The 16486-nt window shown below is 38.8% G+C and overlaps 1 pseudogene; it reads left to right on the plus strand.

The window, feature by feature from the left end:
* Nucleotides 1-11448: 11448 nt before the first annotated feature.
* On the plus strand, nt 11449-12743 carry LOC118847955 (annotated as a pseudogene).
* The last annotated feature ends 3743 nt before the right edge of the window (nt 12744-16486 follow it).

A 16486-nucleotide genomic window follows, 5' to 3' on the forward strand; every position in this document is an offset into this window, starting at 1 on the left:
TTTTAGGATACCACTCTTTCCTAGTTCTCCTCCCACCTATGACGCCTTCTCTGCCTCCTTGGTTAGATTCTCATCCAGATCATGCCCTCCAACCAATGGTGAGCCACAGGGTTCCGTCCTGGATCTTCACTTCTCCCTCAATACTACTTCACTTGTTGATCTCATCAGCTCCCAAAGTTCTAATTACCATTTCTATGCCTATGATTCTCAGATCTACCTCTCCTGACTCAATCTCTCTACTGACACCCTTTAAGATATCTTGAAGTGGAGGTCCAGTAGGAACTTTAATCTCAATATGTCCAAAACTGAACTCATTATCTTTCCCCCTAAACCTTCCTCCCTCCTAACTTCCCTGTTACTATCAAGACCACCTCCATCCTACCAGATCCCCAGACCCACAATCTAGGTGTCATTCTTAATTCTTCACTATCTCTCACCCCCATATCCAATCTCTTGCCAAGGCCTATTGATCTCACCATTAGCAACATCTCTTGGTGTCTCTCCATTGACACTGCCATGACTCTGGTACAGACCCTCATCACCTCATGCCTGAACCATTGCAATATCCTACCTGTAGGACTTCTTGCCTCAAGTCTCTCCCGTACCAATCCATCTGCCACTCAGCCACTAAAGTGATTTTCCTAAAGCCCAGGTCTGATCATGTCACCTCCCCTACTCAGTAGCTTCCCAAAGTTACCTATCACATCCAGAATGAAATACAAAATTCTGTTTCTTGTTCAAAGGCGATCATAATCTAGCTTCCTCCTACCATTCCAGTTTTCTTACACTTTCCTTCCACATACGCCTCGATCCAGCGACACTGGCCTCCCAGCTGTTCCATCAACAAGATACCACGTCACTCAGATCCAGGCATTTTCTATGATTGTTTCCCATAACTAGAATGTTCTTCCTCCTCATTTTCACCTACTGCCTTCCTTAGCTTCCTCTAAGTCTCAACTAAAATCCCATCTTCTACAGGAAGCTTTTCCCAATACTTCTTAATTCTTGGGCCTTCTCTCTTTTAATTAGTTCCTATTTATCCTGTATATAGTTTGTTTGTTTAAATTTCTTTGCTTTTTGTCTCTCCCATTAGATCATGAGCTTTTGCTCTTTTTGTATCTGCAACCTTGGCATATAATAGGCATTTAATGAAATTTTAATGATTAATTAACTGACTGACAAGCTATTTATTATGCCACACTGGTAAGGCAGGGATAGGGGCAGTTTCAGAACTGTATTTTTAGAGAAGAGACTAAAAAGCTTGGCCTAGAGCCAATTTCATTCAGTGGAACCTTCCTATTTTAATCTAATCCACACAATTTTGCTGTCTATTTTCCCCTGGTTACCGATAGTAATCAATCAATCAAGGATAGCATTTATTAAGCACTATGTGCCAGGTACAAGCAATGTGTTGAGTTTTAGGAATAATGCAAAGATAAAAAGGAAGCAGTCCCCATTCTCAGGCATTCTTCATTCTATCTAGAGAGATGATAGATAGATGGATGGATAGATGGATGGATTAGATAGATGGATAGGTAGATAGATAGATATGTGTGTATGGCTATATATGAATTGGTGTGTAAATTTCTTGGGACAAGCAATAATTTTTATGTGAGTTCATTTTGATAGCAGCAATCATGAATGTGTATTTCTGCTATCCTTAAGCTAACTAAAAACATGTGACATATGCAGATGGAGCTGAATTTAACTGGTTTCCATACCTTTGGTTAGTTCTGTCAGTTAAAGGCTGGATTTCATGTCATGTACATATTTCATTGCTCTCTTTTATTGTATTCTTGAAGGATGGATATTACTACAAGCAAATACCCAAAAGTTGTAGCTCTTAAGGAGCACATTTCAATGACTATTAGATATATTGCAGTGGCTATTGGTGTGGATAAGTTAACCTTAAGGATATTTCAAGCCCCAAATAAAACAAAATTAGGCACACCGAAATGCAAAGGAAATTAAGAATTTTTTTTAAATGTCCATAACTGACAAAGTGTTACTTTAAAACAGCCTAATTAATCCTCTTGCCAAGAAAACTCCAAATGGGGTCACAAAGAATCAGACTGAACAACAATTAATCCTCAGAGAATAAGACATTCAGAGGGATCTAGCAGATTAAAACTTTAGCTGTTTAAAGTTAGAACGGTGAAGATACAAGTTAAAAAAAACAGCTGCTAGGAAGAAAAAATGTTGTCATGGGTAAAACAACACGAAGACTGAAGTGCTAAAGATTTTTTAAAAGTAACTTTTAATGGCTAAACCCACTTTTTCACTGTAAAACATCTACCTGTTAACATGTTTGGGAGATCTTTTTTAATTTCTAGTGAACCTGGAAGTCTTATTGCCGTTGAAGGAGTGAGTGATGAATTCTGTTAACCATCTTGATATATAAAGAAAAATAATTATTCTGAAATTTCAGACATTTCCAAACAGAGATGGAATTCTACAGTACACATGTGCTGTATGACACAAAGCATGAACAGATAAATTTATCCAAGAGGTAGATATAAACATGGCCAGGGGTATCACTTGATTTACACTCCATTGAAAACTTACAGGCTATAATTAAAAGCTAAACTTGGGGGAAACTGACTGTTCAACAAAGGTATGTAAAAATATCCAATGTGATAAAAGTGTGGTTTTGTGGTGAAAAGCTAAATAATAGGCGTCAAAATGTTGTGAAATAAATCAATGCCGGATCATCTGAGGTAAGTGATTGTAGCAAAAGCATGGCACGTTGCAAATCAAAAGCTTTTTTCAAAGGTGTAAAAAGCTGTGATGTGTACTGTATTGGTAAGTTTAATTATTTCTCTTTATCCAAGTTTGTTTGAGCACCATTGTAAGTATATAAAAGATATGAACAGAATAACCGCAATGGTTTTTTTTGTTAGCTTTTTTGTTTTGTTTTGTTTTGTTTTTTAGAGGCTGGAGGAAGTAGCAGCTATGGGAAATCTAGAAAGGCCTCATGTGGAAGGTTCCATTTGAGCTGAACTTCAGAGGAAACGAGGCATTCTAAGAAACAGAGGGGAAGAGGGAAGAAGGCACAAAGAGGGTCCTGACACCAATCCCTACTTCCCCCTTTTCAGGTGAGATAATAACAGCTATCACAAATATATTATGCTTACCATGTGCCAGGCACTGTGCTAAGGGCTTTACAATTATTATCTCATTGCTCCTGGGAGGTAGGTACTATTATCATTCATATTTTACAGAAAAGGAAACTGAAGCAAATCACATTTAAATGATTTGTCTAGGGTCACACTGCTAGGTAGTATCTGAAGCCAGATTTGAACTGGAGTCTTCCTGACTCCAGGGCTGGTGCTCTATGCACTATACCACTTAGCTTGGGAGTTTCCAGCTCAGATGGGTAGATTCAGAGGAACTGATACTTAATCACACAAAGGGCCAGGAAGACAAGAATTCCCAAAACCGTACAAAGAGGCCCCTAGTTGACATAAATGATCCTATGGGCATTTTTTTTTCAAAGAGCTCACTATATTACTAAATTACCATTTGTCCCATGAAAATGGATACAAATAGCCAAGTCATGGGATAACTGACTTCAGGGATTGTCTCCCTCCAGAAATTACTGGCTTCCTAGCATGAGGTAGAAAGATGCTTGATTCCTTCTTTTGAGGTCCTTGTTATTTAAAGGAAGTACACACAGCAATGTGGATAAAATTCTGGACTTTGAGTCAAGAAGATTCAAGTTTAAATCTTGCTTTTAAAATTTGCCAGCTGTGTGACCAGAGAAGGGCTACCCGACCACTTGGTCAAATTCTCTAAAGTATGAATTAAGCCTCTCTCCCAGATCTCTGATAGCATAAATCCTTAGTACACTGGCTTATGTGAGTAAGGCTAGCTTGTTTTTTTTTCTTCATACATTGGTAGTCTGTACCAAGGAACCACTCTCCCTGGATGGAAAACTTCATGCATTCAAATTAGGGAGTCCCCCCAACCAGGTGGTGAGGTGGAGGATGGTAGGGTGAAGTCTGGTTCTCTTGAAAAAGGACTTTTATTTCCTCCGAGTGAGTCACAGTTCAAGTCTTCCTCTGGTCTCATATCTCCTACCTTCCACCCTATACCTACAGAGCATTAGAAAGAATACCCAGAATCATAGTTCAGCAATGAACTAGTTCTGTAACCTTGGGTAGGTCATACTTACTGTGCCTCAGTTTCTTCATATACACAAAGTATACAATTCCTTTACTTTGTTCCTTGCTAGGTTGTTATAAGAATAAAACAAAATCATGAATGTAGGTGTTTTCTAAGCTGTAAAGGCTACACAAATGTCAGCAAGCATGATTTTTTAAGAAGCATGGTATAGTGGAAATATCAAAGGATTTGGGATCAAAACACCTGAGTTTGAATCCTAGTTATCAGTCAGGAAAATAATTAAGAGGAAAAGACTAGTTACGTGGCAACAGAAAGAGATAATGGCTAGACAATGTGGAACGTTGTTGTTAAGTTGTTTCAGTTGTGTCTGACTCTTCATGACCCTGTTTGCAGTTTTCTTGGCAAAGATACTGGTGGCTTGCCATTTCCTTCTCCAGCTTATTCAGATGAGAAAACTGAGGCAAATAAGGTTAAATGACTTGTCCAGGGTCACACAACTAGGAAGTATTTGAGGTCAAATTTGAACTCGGGAAGATGAGTCTCCACTCTATCCACTTCACCACCTAGCTGTCCTCAGTCAGTCAAACATTTATTAAATACCAACTATGTGCCAAGCACTATGCTAAGCATTGGGGATACAAAGAAAGGCAAAAAACAGTCCCTGTCTTCAAGGAGCTCACAGTCTAATAGCAGAGACCATCTGCAGATAACTATGTACAAGCAAGCTATAGACCAGGTAAATTGGAAATGATCAACAGAAGGCTCTAGAATTAGAAGGAATTGGTAAAGGCTTCTCACAGAAGATGACATTTTAGCTGAGACTTGAAGGAAGCCAGGAAAGCCAGGAGGTGCAGGTGAAAAGGGCAGTCAGAGAACATGCTATGAATCAGGAGATAGAGTATTTAATGTGAAGAATGGCAAGGAGGCTAGTGTCCCTGGATCATAGGGTACCAAGGGAAGCTGTTTAAAGTGCAAAGAACATTGAAAAAATGGAGGGGGTTGTGTTATAAGGGCTTTGAATGACAGCGGATTTTATAATTACAAGTCATTTACAATGGCAGTTCCTTAATCTGTCAAATTGGGATCAGAGGATTTAGGAGATGATCTGAGACGATGCAATACAACCTAAGCAATTACAAGTCTGAAGCATCCCAGCTGATCAGTAACTCCCAGGAACTTTCCAGGTCTCCCAATACTCCCGATCTAACGCTTTTTTGCTGGTGCTTTTACTATACTGCTTCTCACCTACCTTGCAAGGTTGTTCTCAAAGAACTATGTGGTAAACCTTAAAATACTATATGAATGTACATTAAAATAATCACTGTCATAGATGGTGCAGTGGATAGAATGAATGTTGGGCCTGAAGTCAGGAAAGACCCAAGTTCAAATGTGGCTTCAGATACTTCCTAGGTGTGTGAGCCTGGGCAAGTTGACTTTGTTTGCCTCAATGTCATCTGTAAAATGGGGATAATTAGCAGCACCTACCTCTCAAGGCTGTGAGAATCAAATGAGATAACAATAATAATAAGTATTTAGCACAGTGCCTGACATACAGTAAGCACTATATGAATGTAAACTATTATTATTATGGAAGGAGTGAAAGAGAGATTGCCCAGATTGTTCTAAGAATTGGGGTCAGGGCAGGAGAAGGTAGAGAAGTATTATTAACTCCTCCCCCCACCTTTACAACTTGATAGCAAACTTCACTTCTTTGCTTAAATTTGATCTTGGGGACTCAGGGTTTCTTTCTTTGCAAAAATGCAAATAAACTAGAAATATAGCTCCCCAATCTTCTTTAGCTAAGAGAATCATTTAAGGAGGGTATTTTCTCCTCTCCTCAACCAGTGGTCAGTTTGAAAATGGTTCAAGACCTTGTTTCCCAGCTTTCTGAGTTGGTATCACAACAGACCAGAGTGAGGTCTCGGCCAGCTTATCTTCACCATAGAGGCTTTCCAGAAGGGCACGGTCTTGAGGACCATCCCTAAAACATCAATGGGGCCAGAAACAGAGATTGTGAATGAAACCTCTGTGATTCCCGGGCTAAATAAAGAAAAACAATAGCTTCAGAGTAAATATGTGAAAACTCCAGTGTCTGAAATGACCCCCAGAAAAGTCCCTGTCAACAGGAAGTCATCAACTGCCTTAACCAGGGAAAGTTAGCTGCATTTATGAAAAGCAAAGTGCCACACACAAAGATGATAAAGCAATAGAGTTCTTAACATAGGAGACCTTAAAGGTAAGTTGTCACATCTGACTTCCTAAACCTAACCTCAAAGGAAGACTTAATCAGAAATGAGCAAGACTTCAAAGTTTCAGTCCCTTGAAATTTCCTTTCCTGAGTTCACCTAAAGGTAACTTTTTTTCCATCCACCTCCCTTTTCATAACAGCTCCCCCTGACTTTCTTTGAAAACATGTCTTTTTCAGTGGTAATTCCCACTGTAATGGCTACATGCTTTGGCCAGAAAAAGGCTGGGTCCAAAACAAAACTATGAAAGAAGATAAAGAAAGGAAGGAAGGAAGGGAGGGAGGAAGAAAGAAAGAAAGAAAGAAAGAAAGAAAGAAAGAAAGAAAGAAAGAAAGAAAGAAAGAAAGAAAGAAAAAGAAAGAAGGAAGGAAGGAAGGAAGGAAGGAAGGAAGGAAGGAAGGAAGGAAGGAAGGAAGGAAGGAAGAAAAGGAGGGAGGGAAGGAAGAAAAGAAAACAAAAGAAAACAAAAGATCCAACAGTGAAGGATTACTGTGGTCAAATGAGGGAGAAGGATTTTGTCCAGTGGCCCCACTCTGTAGTACTTTTAGAAATCTGGAAGCTCAATCTAGATAATCTGGGGATTTCAAGGGGACTTCAGTGGAGAGAGGACTCCTGGAGCTGATTAAATTAATCAGAGAAGCTATACCCTAAGAAATACTTTGCCCATAATACTTTAGGCATCATGGAAGTTCTCTCACTTTTGGTCAGATAGATCTGTACATAGCTGGGAAAGTGAGCATTCACCAACAGGATATTTCTTCGGTTCTTTGCCACTTATTAGCTATGTGTCTTCGGTAAAGTTCTCTCTGGTCTCTGCTTTTCTCATCTACCAAATCATAGGGTTGGTCTGGATGAGCACTTAATTTTCTTCTGGCTCCAAAGTTCATGATTCTATGACCCATGGATATCTTGCCATATTTCTGTCACATGTGCGTTTCTTTCCTCACTGTTCCTACTGCTGTGACTTATTTTTGGAAGTCAGGGAAAAAAAAGTCAACGAAATGGTTCTCCCAGGTTGTGCCAGCATACCTGATCCATGCATGTTCTTTGTAAAACTGTTCTCAAAAACAGTGACAATTATAGCAATTATGATAAAAGCAATGATAACCCACATATTCATTCCACTTTGAAGTTACAAAATGTACAAAATATGAATTAGATTATTTTAACTGCACTCAGCTATGAGGACCATTGGCATGAAAGTTAAATTGTTAGATTGTATTTCAAAATATCAAAAATATCTTAGAAATTAGAGCTGGCTGAAAATTAAATCACAATTCATCCCCTGTCAAATGAAGTAAATCTTCAAGATGTTGTAATTCATCAGAAACATTTTAAACAAGATTTAGATTCTGACACCATTGATGAAGTGCCTACTGTGTATTTTGCATATAACCACAACTACACTGTCATGTGTTTCATATGTCATGTCTTTGAGGTTCAATCTGCCCAAAGTTATTGCCCAACTCCAAGCCTGATGACTGTTTTCTATTCACCCCTGAGACATTCTCCTTCCTTCCTAAATTTGTTCAAGGACTGGCTCCCAGTCTTTTTCTCCAACCTAGCTCTTTCCAATGAATGAACTTCAACATACGTGCTGATGCCGTAACTTCCAAGTTCTTCAAATTCAATACTCTACATGTACTCCTTCACCTTTCAGCTACACACAAAGATCATCATGCCCTTGACCTTGCCATCACCCACACACGTTCCACTTTCATGTTCACACATTCTGAAATTCCTTTATTTTATAACACTCTTTTATTATTTGACCTTTCACTATGCCTTAAAACCCTTAATCCTGTTCTTTGTCCTCACCATGATCTCTATTCCTCCCACTCCTTTCCCAGATCTTTACTTGTACACTGGCTATACTCTTCATCTTTCCCCATTTCAACTCCCTAGTGAACCATCTCAAGTCTACACTATCCTCTATTCTCAAATCCCTACCCACTCCCATCCTATTATTGACCATACTTTGCCAAAGCCCAATTGTGGGTTATTCCTACCATCTACTTCCTTCACTCCTGTTTACATATTACTGAATGACAATGAAGGAAAACACAAATCTGTGCTGACAAGATCCATTACAAATTATCTAATCTCATTTGGGTTCTTACCACTGCAAGGCAAATATTTTATTCCTTCCTAACCAATTCACTATATACTACTCTTTGCAGAGGCTTTCCAAACATTCTCATTTCTCCTCAAGACTCCATGGCACTCCCTACCCCCTGTCTTTTGGCTAAGGACCTTATCTCATGCTTTCCAAAAAAAATGAAGGTATCCACTTAGAGCTTCCTCTCTTTTCTTTTTTTTAATTTTTTTATTCTTTTTTTTAATTAAGATTTTTTATTTTTCATTTACAACACTCAGTTCCACATGAACCTCAGTTCTACATTTTCTTCCTCCCCCACTCCCTCCCCAAGACAGCATGGAATCTGATATATCTTCTGCGTATAACTTCACATTGAACTTATTTACACAATAGTCAAGCTGTAAAGAAGAATTATTACCAATAGAATGAATCATGAGAAAGAAGAAACAAAAAAAACAAAAGAGAGAAAAGAAAAAGAAAGAAAAGGGAGAGCAAACAATTTGCCTCCATCTGCATTCAGCCTCCATAGTTCTTTCTCTGGATGTAGATAGCTCTCTCTCTCATGAGTCTTTTGGAGTTGTCTTTGAACCTTGTATTGCTGAGAAGAGCTAAGTCTATCAAGGTTAGTCATCACAGAATCCATATATCTGTGGTTGTGTATAATGTTCTCCTAGTTCTGCTCTGCTCACTCTACATTATATCATGTAGGTTTTTCCAGGTTATTATGAAGTCCGTATCTTCCCCATTTCTCATAGCACAATAGTATTCCATTACATTCATATACCACAACTTGTTCAGCCATTCCCCAGTTGATGGGCATCCCCTTGATTTCCAATTCTTTGCTACTACAAAAAGAGCCACTATAAATATTTTTGTACATATTGGTCCTTTTCCCATTTGTGTGATCTTTTTGGGATACAACCCTAGAAGTGGTATTGCTGGGTCAAAGGGAATGAACACTTTTATAGCCCTTTGGGCATAGTTCCAAATTGCTCTGCAGAATGGCTGGATCAGTTCACAACTCCACCAGCAGTGTAACAGTGTTCCAATTTTACCACATCCTCTCCAGCATTTATTGTTTTCCTGTTTTGTCATTTAAGCCAATCTGAAAGGAGAGATGTGGTACCTAAGAGTTGTTTTGATTTGCATTTCTCTAATCGGTAATGATTTAGAGTATTTTTTCATATGCCTATAGATATCTTTAATTTCTTCCTCTGAAAACTGCCTGTTCATATCCTTTGACCATTTCTCAATTGGGGAATGACTTGTATTCCTATAAATTTGGCTCAGTTCCCCGTATGTTTGAGAGATGAGGCCTTTATCAGAGACACTTGTTGTAAAGATTCTCTTCCAATTTTCTGCTTTCTTCCTAATCTTTGTTGCATTGGCTTTTTTTATACAAAAACTTTTCAGTTTAACATAATAAAAATTATCCATTTTGCATTTTGTAATGCTCTGTATCTCTTGTTGTGTCATGAATTCTTTGCTTTTCCATAAATCTAATAGGCAAACTATTCCTTGCTCTCCCAAACTGCTTATAGTATCAGACTTTATTCCTAAATCATGAATGAATTTTGACTTTATTTTGGTATATGGTGTAAGATATTGGTCTATGCCCAGTTTCTGCCCTACCATTTTCCAATTTTCCCAGAAGTTTTTGTGAAATAATGAATTCTTAGCCCAGAAACTGGATTCTTTGGGTTTATCAAAGACTAGATTGCTATAGTCATTGACTACTGCATCTTGTGTACTTAACCTATTCCACTGATCCACAACTCTGTTTCTTAGCCAATACCAGGTAGTTTTGATGACTGTTGCTTTATAGTACAGTTTAATATCTGGTATGGCTAGGCCACCTTCCCTAGCATTTCTTTTCATTAATTCCCTAGATATTCTAGACCTCTTGTTCTTCCAGATGAATTTTGTTATTATTTTATCCAGCTCTGTAAAATAATTTTTGGTAGTTTGATGGGTATGGTGCTGAATAAATAAATTAATTTAGGCAAAATTGTCATTTTTATTATATTAGCTCAGCCTAACCATGAGCAACTGACATTTTTCCATTTATTTAGATCTGACTTTATTTGTGTGAAAAGTGTTTCATAATTATGTTCATATAGGCCCTGGGTTCGTCTTGGCAGATAGACTCCCAAATATTTTATAGTGTCTACAGTAACTTTAAATGGAATTTCTCTTTTTATCTCTTGCTGTTGGGCTTTGTTAGTAATGTATAGGAATGCTGAGGATTTATGTGGGTTTATTTTATATCCTGCAACTTTGCTAAAGTTTATTATTTCAAGTAGTTTTTTACTTGATTCTCTAGGATTCTCTGAGTTAATCATCATATCACCTGCAAAAAGTGATAATTTAGTTTCTTCTTTGCCTATTCTAATTCCTTCAATTTCTTTTTCTTCTCTTATTGCTACAGCTAACATTTCTAGTACCAAATTGAATAGTGGGGGTGATAATGGACATCCTTGTTTCACCCCTGATCTTATTGGGAATGCATCTAGCTTGTCCCCATTACAAATAATGCTTGTTGGTGGTTTTAGGTAGATGCTATTTATAATTTTAAGGAAGGCTCCATTTATTCCTATGCTTTCTAGTGTTTTTAATAGGAATGGGTGTTGTATTAGCTTCCTCTTTTTTCTCTCCCCATATCACTATACTTGGATGTTTTCCCACTGTCCCCTCCTTCAGTTTGGTCTCAGATGAAGAGGTGATCCTTCTCTTTGGCAAGTATAACTTCTCTACACCAAGTATAACTTCTCTACATGTGCCTTTGATCCCAGCTCTTCTTGTATTTTCCAGCAGATTGCCTCCCACTATCATTTCCACTCTCTTATCTTCAGTTTCTCCCTATCTAGTGTCTGCTTTCCCTGATGCTTACAAACAAACCTATGTCTCCTCCATCCTTAAAAGCCCTCACTTAGATTTTCTGTGAGTCAGCCGTAACAAAGTCAAGTATCAAGCCACCACTGACGACTGAACAAGATGATGCTGAGCATCGAAGGTGGAAAAGGCTTTGTGGTGAAGGTCCAGGGCTTGCCCTGGCCCTGTTCAGCAGATGAAGTCCAACGCTTCTTCTTGGAATGCAAAATTCAAAATGGGGCATCAGGCATTCGTTTCATCTGTACCCGAGAAGGCAGATTAAGTGGAGAAGTATTTGTTGAACTTGAATCAGAAAATGGAGTCAAATTGGCACTGAAAAAAGACAGAGAAACTATAGGCCACAGATATGTTGAAGTATTCAAGTCAAATAATGTTGAAATGGATTGGTGTTGAAGCATTCTGGTCCAAATAGTCCTGATACTGCCAATGATGGCTTTGTGCGCCTTAGAGGACTCCCATTTGGCTGCAGTAAGGAAGAAATTGTTCAGTTTTTTTCAGGGTTGGAAATCATGCCATGTGGGATAACACTGCTGGTGGACTTCCAGGGGAGGAGTACGGGGGAGGCCTTCATGCAGTTTGCTTCACAAGAAATAGCCAAAAAGGCTCTAATGAAACACAGGGAAAGAATAGGGCACAGGTACATTGAAAACTTCAAGAGCAGCCAGGCAGAAGCTCATACTCATTATGATCCTCCTCAAAAACTAATGGCTATATAGCAGCCAGGTCCTTATAACAGGCCTGGGGCTAGCAGAGGCTATAACAGCATTGGTAGAGGAGCTGGGTTTGAAAGAATGAGATGAGGTACCTACGGTGCAGGGTATGGAGGCTGTGATGACTACAATGGATATAATGATGGATATGGCTTTGGGTTGGATAGATTTGGAAGAGACCTCAATTACTGTTTTTCAGGAATGTCTGATCATAGATATGGAGATGGTGGATCCACTTTCCAGAGTACAACAGGCCATTGTGTGCACATGAGAGGATTATATTACAGAGCTACTGAAAGTGATATTTACAATTTTTTCTCACCACTCAACCCTGTTCAAGTACACATTGAAATTGGACTCTCAATTGGAGAAGCAGATGTTGAATTTTCTACTCATGAAGATGCTGTGGCAGCTATGTCAAAAGACAAAGCCAATATGCAGCACAGATATGTAGAACTCTTCTTGAATTCTACAGCAGGAGCAAGCGGTGGTGCTTATGGTAGCCAAATGACGGGAGGCATGGGCTTGTCAAACCAGTCCAGTTACAGTGGCCCAGCTAGCCAGCAGCTGAGTGGGGGTTATGGAGGAGGCTACAGTGGTCAAAGCAGCATGAGAGTACATGACCAAGTTTTACAGAAAAACTCCAGTGATTTTCAATTAAACATTGCGTAGGTAGCCAAGGAGCATTGGTCAACTTTTTTTAAAGAAATAGAAAACAAAACGAAGTTTAACAGTTTTGCAATACAAGCTTGTGATTTATGCTTACTGTAAGTGAAATCAGGATTATTTTAAAAAAAACTTTCAGGTTCAGTATTTTTGAACACAGAAAAACATTCATCTGGGATGTAATAACCAAGTTGAATAAAAACTATGACTGTTAAACAGTTTCAGCTTTTCTCAAAGTAGTTATGTTGTAGGAATGTGCTTAAGCAGTAAGTGTATTTAGGTTAAAGCAGTTTCAGTTATGTTAAATGTTGTCCTTATACCACATTACATGGAACACTGTTTGAGATGCGCGTTGGGAGACATGCTTTTTTGTAAAACAAATATAGGAGCTGTGCCTGCGATTCAAAGGTGAAACATTTGGCATGTTTGTTCTAGTTTATTTCATTCATTATCCTGTAAGGCACGTATGTTTAAGCTTTTCTTTTTTTAAGTTAATGAGGACAATTTTGAGGTGTAATACGGATGCTTTAGGATTTGATCTTGGTGTTTGTATTAAATTCTGAGGCCTTGATTTAAATCTTTCATTGTATTGTGATTTCCTTTTAGGTGTATTGCACTAAGTGAAACTTGTTAAGTAAATCTTCCTTTCAAAAAAAAACCTTACTTAATCCTACCATCCTGATATCCTTCTATATCTCTCCTCTCTGCAGACAAAATTCTTGAGAAAGTCAGTTATACTTGGTACCTCCAATTCCTCTCCTTTCACTTTCTTCTAAACCCTATGAAATCTGGCTTTCAACTTCATCATTCAACAGAATCTACTCTCTCCACAGTTATTAGTGCTCTCTTCATTGTCATATCTAATTACTTAATTCTCAATTTCTCAATACTCATCCTGCTTTAGATTCCATTCAACCCATGACTTCCTGGACCACTTCTCTTCCTTGTCCCAACGGGAGTAGCTTCCTACTCTTTAACTCTCTTTTATCTGTTGTCTTCCTCCATTAGAATGGAAGCTCTTTGAGGGGAGGAATTGCTTTTCTTTTTGTTTGTGTTTGTATTGCCAGGGCTTAGCAGAGTGCCTAGCACATGATAAGTGCTTAAAAAATATTATCTCTTTGTAGCTGTCTATCTATCTATCTACCTATCTATCTTGACATTGTTAGTCACCTTCTCCTGCTAGATACTCTGTTCTCTCTGGGTTATCGTGACACTGCTCTCTCTTGGCTCTCCTCCTATCTCTCTGACAGCTCCTTCTCAGAATCCTTTATGAATTCTCCATCTATGTCATGCCCACTAATAGTATGGGGTCCCTGAAGCCTCGAGCCTCTAGTCTTTCTGAACCCTCTTATCTTTTCACTTTAGATTTTCTCACTTGGTGATCTCATCACCTCCTATGGGTTTATCATCTTCTCTAAGGAGACAATTCTAAGATCTGTATATGAAGCCCTAGTCTTTCTACTGAATTTTTGCCATTCAATCGTTTTCAGTCATGTCCGATTCTTTGTGGCCCCATTCGCGGTTTTCTTGGCCAAGTTACTCTTTTTGAGAAGTTTTTTGATGTGCCAACAGATCACAGTGACATGAAAAAAATTGTTATTGAAATATTTTGTTTTTACATTGCCTTCATTTCTTTTCCAGCTCATTTTATGAGGAAACTGAGGCAAACAGATGGTCACATAACTAAGAAACGTCTGAGGCCAGATTTGAACTCAAGAAGGTGAATCTTCCTGACTCCAGGCCCGGCACTCTATCCACTGCACCACCTAGCTGTCCCTTCTATTGTGCACTATAGTCACAAAAATACTCAGAGAGCATAAGTACAATGTCAACAACTATCAAAGGCTATGAGTAGTTTTAATAAAAGCTTTACCTTTCAAATCTCAGCATGTAATTCAATGCAATAAGTACATATTAAGCACTTACTATGTAGAAGGCATTGTGCAAGGTGCTACAGATACACAAACAAAATGAAAAACTGTTCCTGCATATATTCTACTGAGAACATAACAGTTAGGAAACACCTTTTGAACCTGGAATGAGGCAATATTTGAAAGCCCCAAAGAGTGGTCATGAAAACTGCTCTTTACACTAGCAACTGATTTAGGGACCTCTACTTCCTGGTCCAGACTGGACTTTTAACATTTAAAGAAATGTTTAGATGAAGTCGTGCATGGCAGGACCACAAGGTGTAGAAACACTAGGGAAAGGCAGGGAATTTGGAAATACATCCTTATCCTTTGAGGCTTCTATCATAGAAGACAATGACCACATTCTCACACAATTGTCTTGGTGATACTATAAGAAACAAAGCACTGATCTGGGAAAACCATATTTTATACCATAATTGTGGCTCTCTTCCTCCCAAAGCTTTCACCATTGAATAAAGGTAAGGGCATTATGAGAGGGTCACTTTTCCCCAATGGCCCAACATCAATCATTTACTGTTGAGCTGCCGATCATCTTACAAATTAAGATAGATTATACTTTTGCATGAAATTCCACAAAATTCGCAGAATGATGTCCAAATGTCCAGAAAGTAGCTCCTGTATTGTGTTCCATACATTCATCAAAGGTCTCTTTTCCCAATTCTATTCAAGTTGGGAGAGTCAATGTGTAGGCGTTGCTTAGATGATCAAAGTTCTAGGTAAAAGGCAATGAATGGCTCACCAAACCTGAGTTTTCTGAGGCCATTTAATCACACACAGAGATGGTCATACACTTGATTTTGCTATCACTTACAAAAAGTGTTCATGAAATCTGCAATTCTTTATGAAATCTGAAACACTTTTATCTGATCACTATCTTGGGTCATTCCACCTCTCCCTCAGCCTTGTATTCATTCACTGAAAACTGCCTCTTTCCTGATAATGCAGTCACCCTAGCCATTTTTTCCATAATTGGTCACATTTTCACTCATATCCCCTGACTCACTGGTCATGGTGTGGGGGTTTTTTCTTTGCTCCCCACTACTTCCAGGATCTCCTTCCATCATTATTACTCAGTAACCTCTCTTCCTTTGAAGATCATTCAATCCGCGTTTTTCACCCAATCAAGATTCCAGTAGCTATAGTCTACTAACCTCTAGGACACTTTTCTTCCTTCCTCAGCAAATTCAGTGCCTGGATCACAGTCTTTCTCTCCTCCCCAACTCTTGCCTCAAACTAGGAAACATTAGCATACATAATGACACTCTCTCAAACACCCTAACCTCCCAGTTCCTCAACTTACTCATTTCCTTCTGCCCTATCTCAACTACACACAGAGATGATCTTACCATCACCCACAATGTTCTACTCCCATGTTTATGAGCTCTGAAATTCCTTTATCTGATCATATTCTGTTGCCATCCCACCTCTACCTCTTCCTTGAAACCTCATTCTGACCTCCTATCCCTCCACTCCTCAGTTCTTGCCCAAGTCGTCACCTCTGCCTTGGTTATACTCTCTTTCCTTCCCTAACCTAATCCTTTGGGAATTCATCAATCCTATACTGTCCCCTTGGCTCCCTTATCCCAGTAAAGATCTTACTTTGCCAAGTCCCCGCGTTGGATTACTCTCACCATCTGCTGCCATCATTCCTACTGAATCATGAAACTGCTAACTGGGTCCACTACAAATTTATGTTACGTAATCTCAATTGGGCCCTCACCGGACCAATCCAATCCTTTCACACATCCTCAATCTATTCACTATCCAACTCAGCACAATGGCTTTTCTAACTTTTTCTAACTTTTTTATTCCTCCTCA

Source organism: Trichosurus vulpecula, chromosome 4 (assembly GCF_011100635.1).
Source record: "Trichosurus vulpecula isolate mTriVul1 chromosome 4, mTriVul1.pri, whole genome shotgun sequence".
Taxonomy (NCBI): domain Eukaryota; kingdom Metazoa; phylum Chordata; class Mammalia; order Diprotodontia; family Phalangeridae; genus Trichosurus; species Trichosurus vulpecula.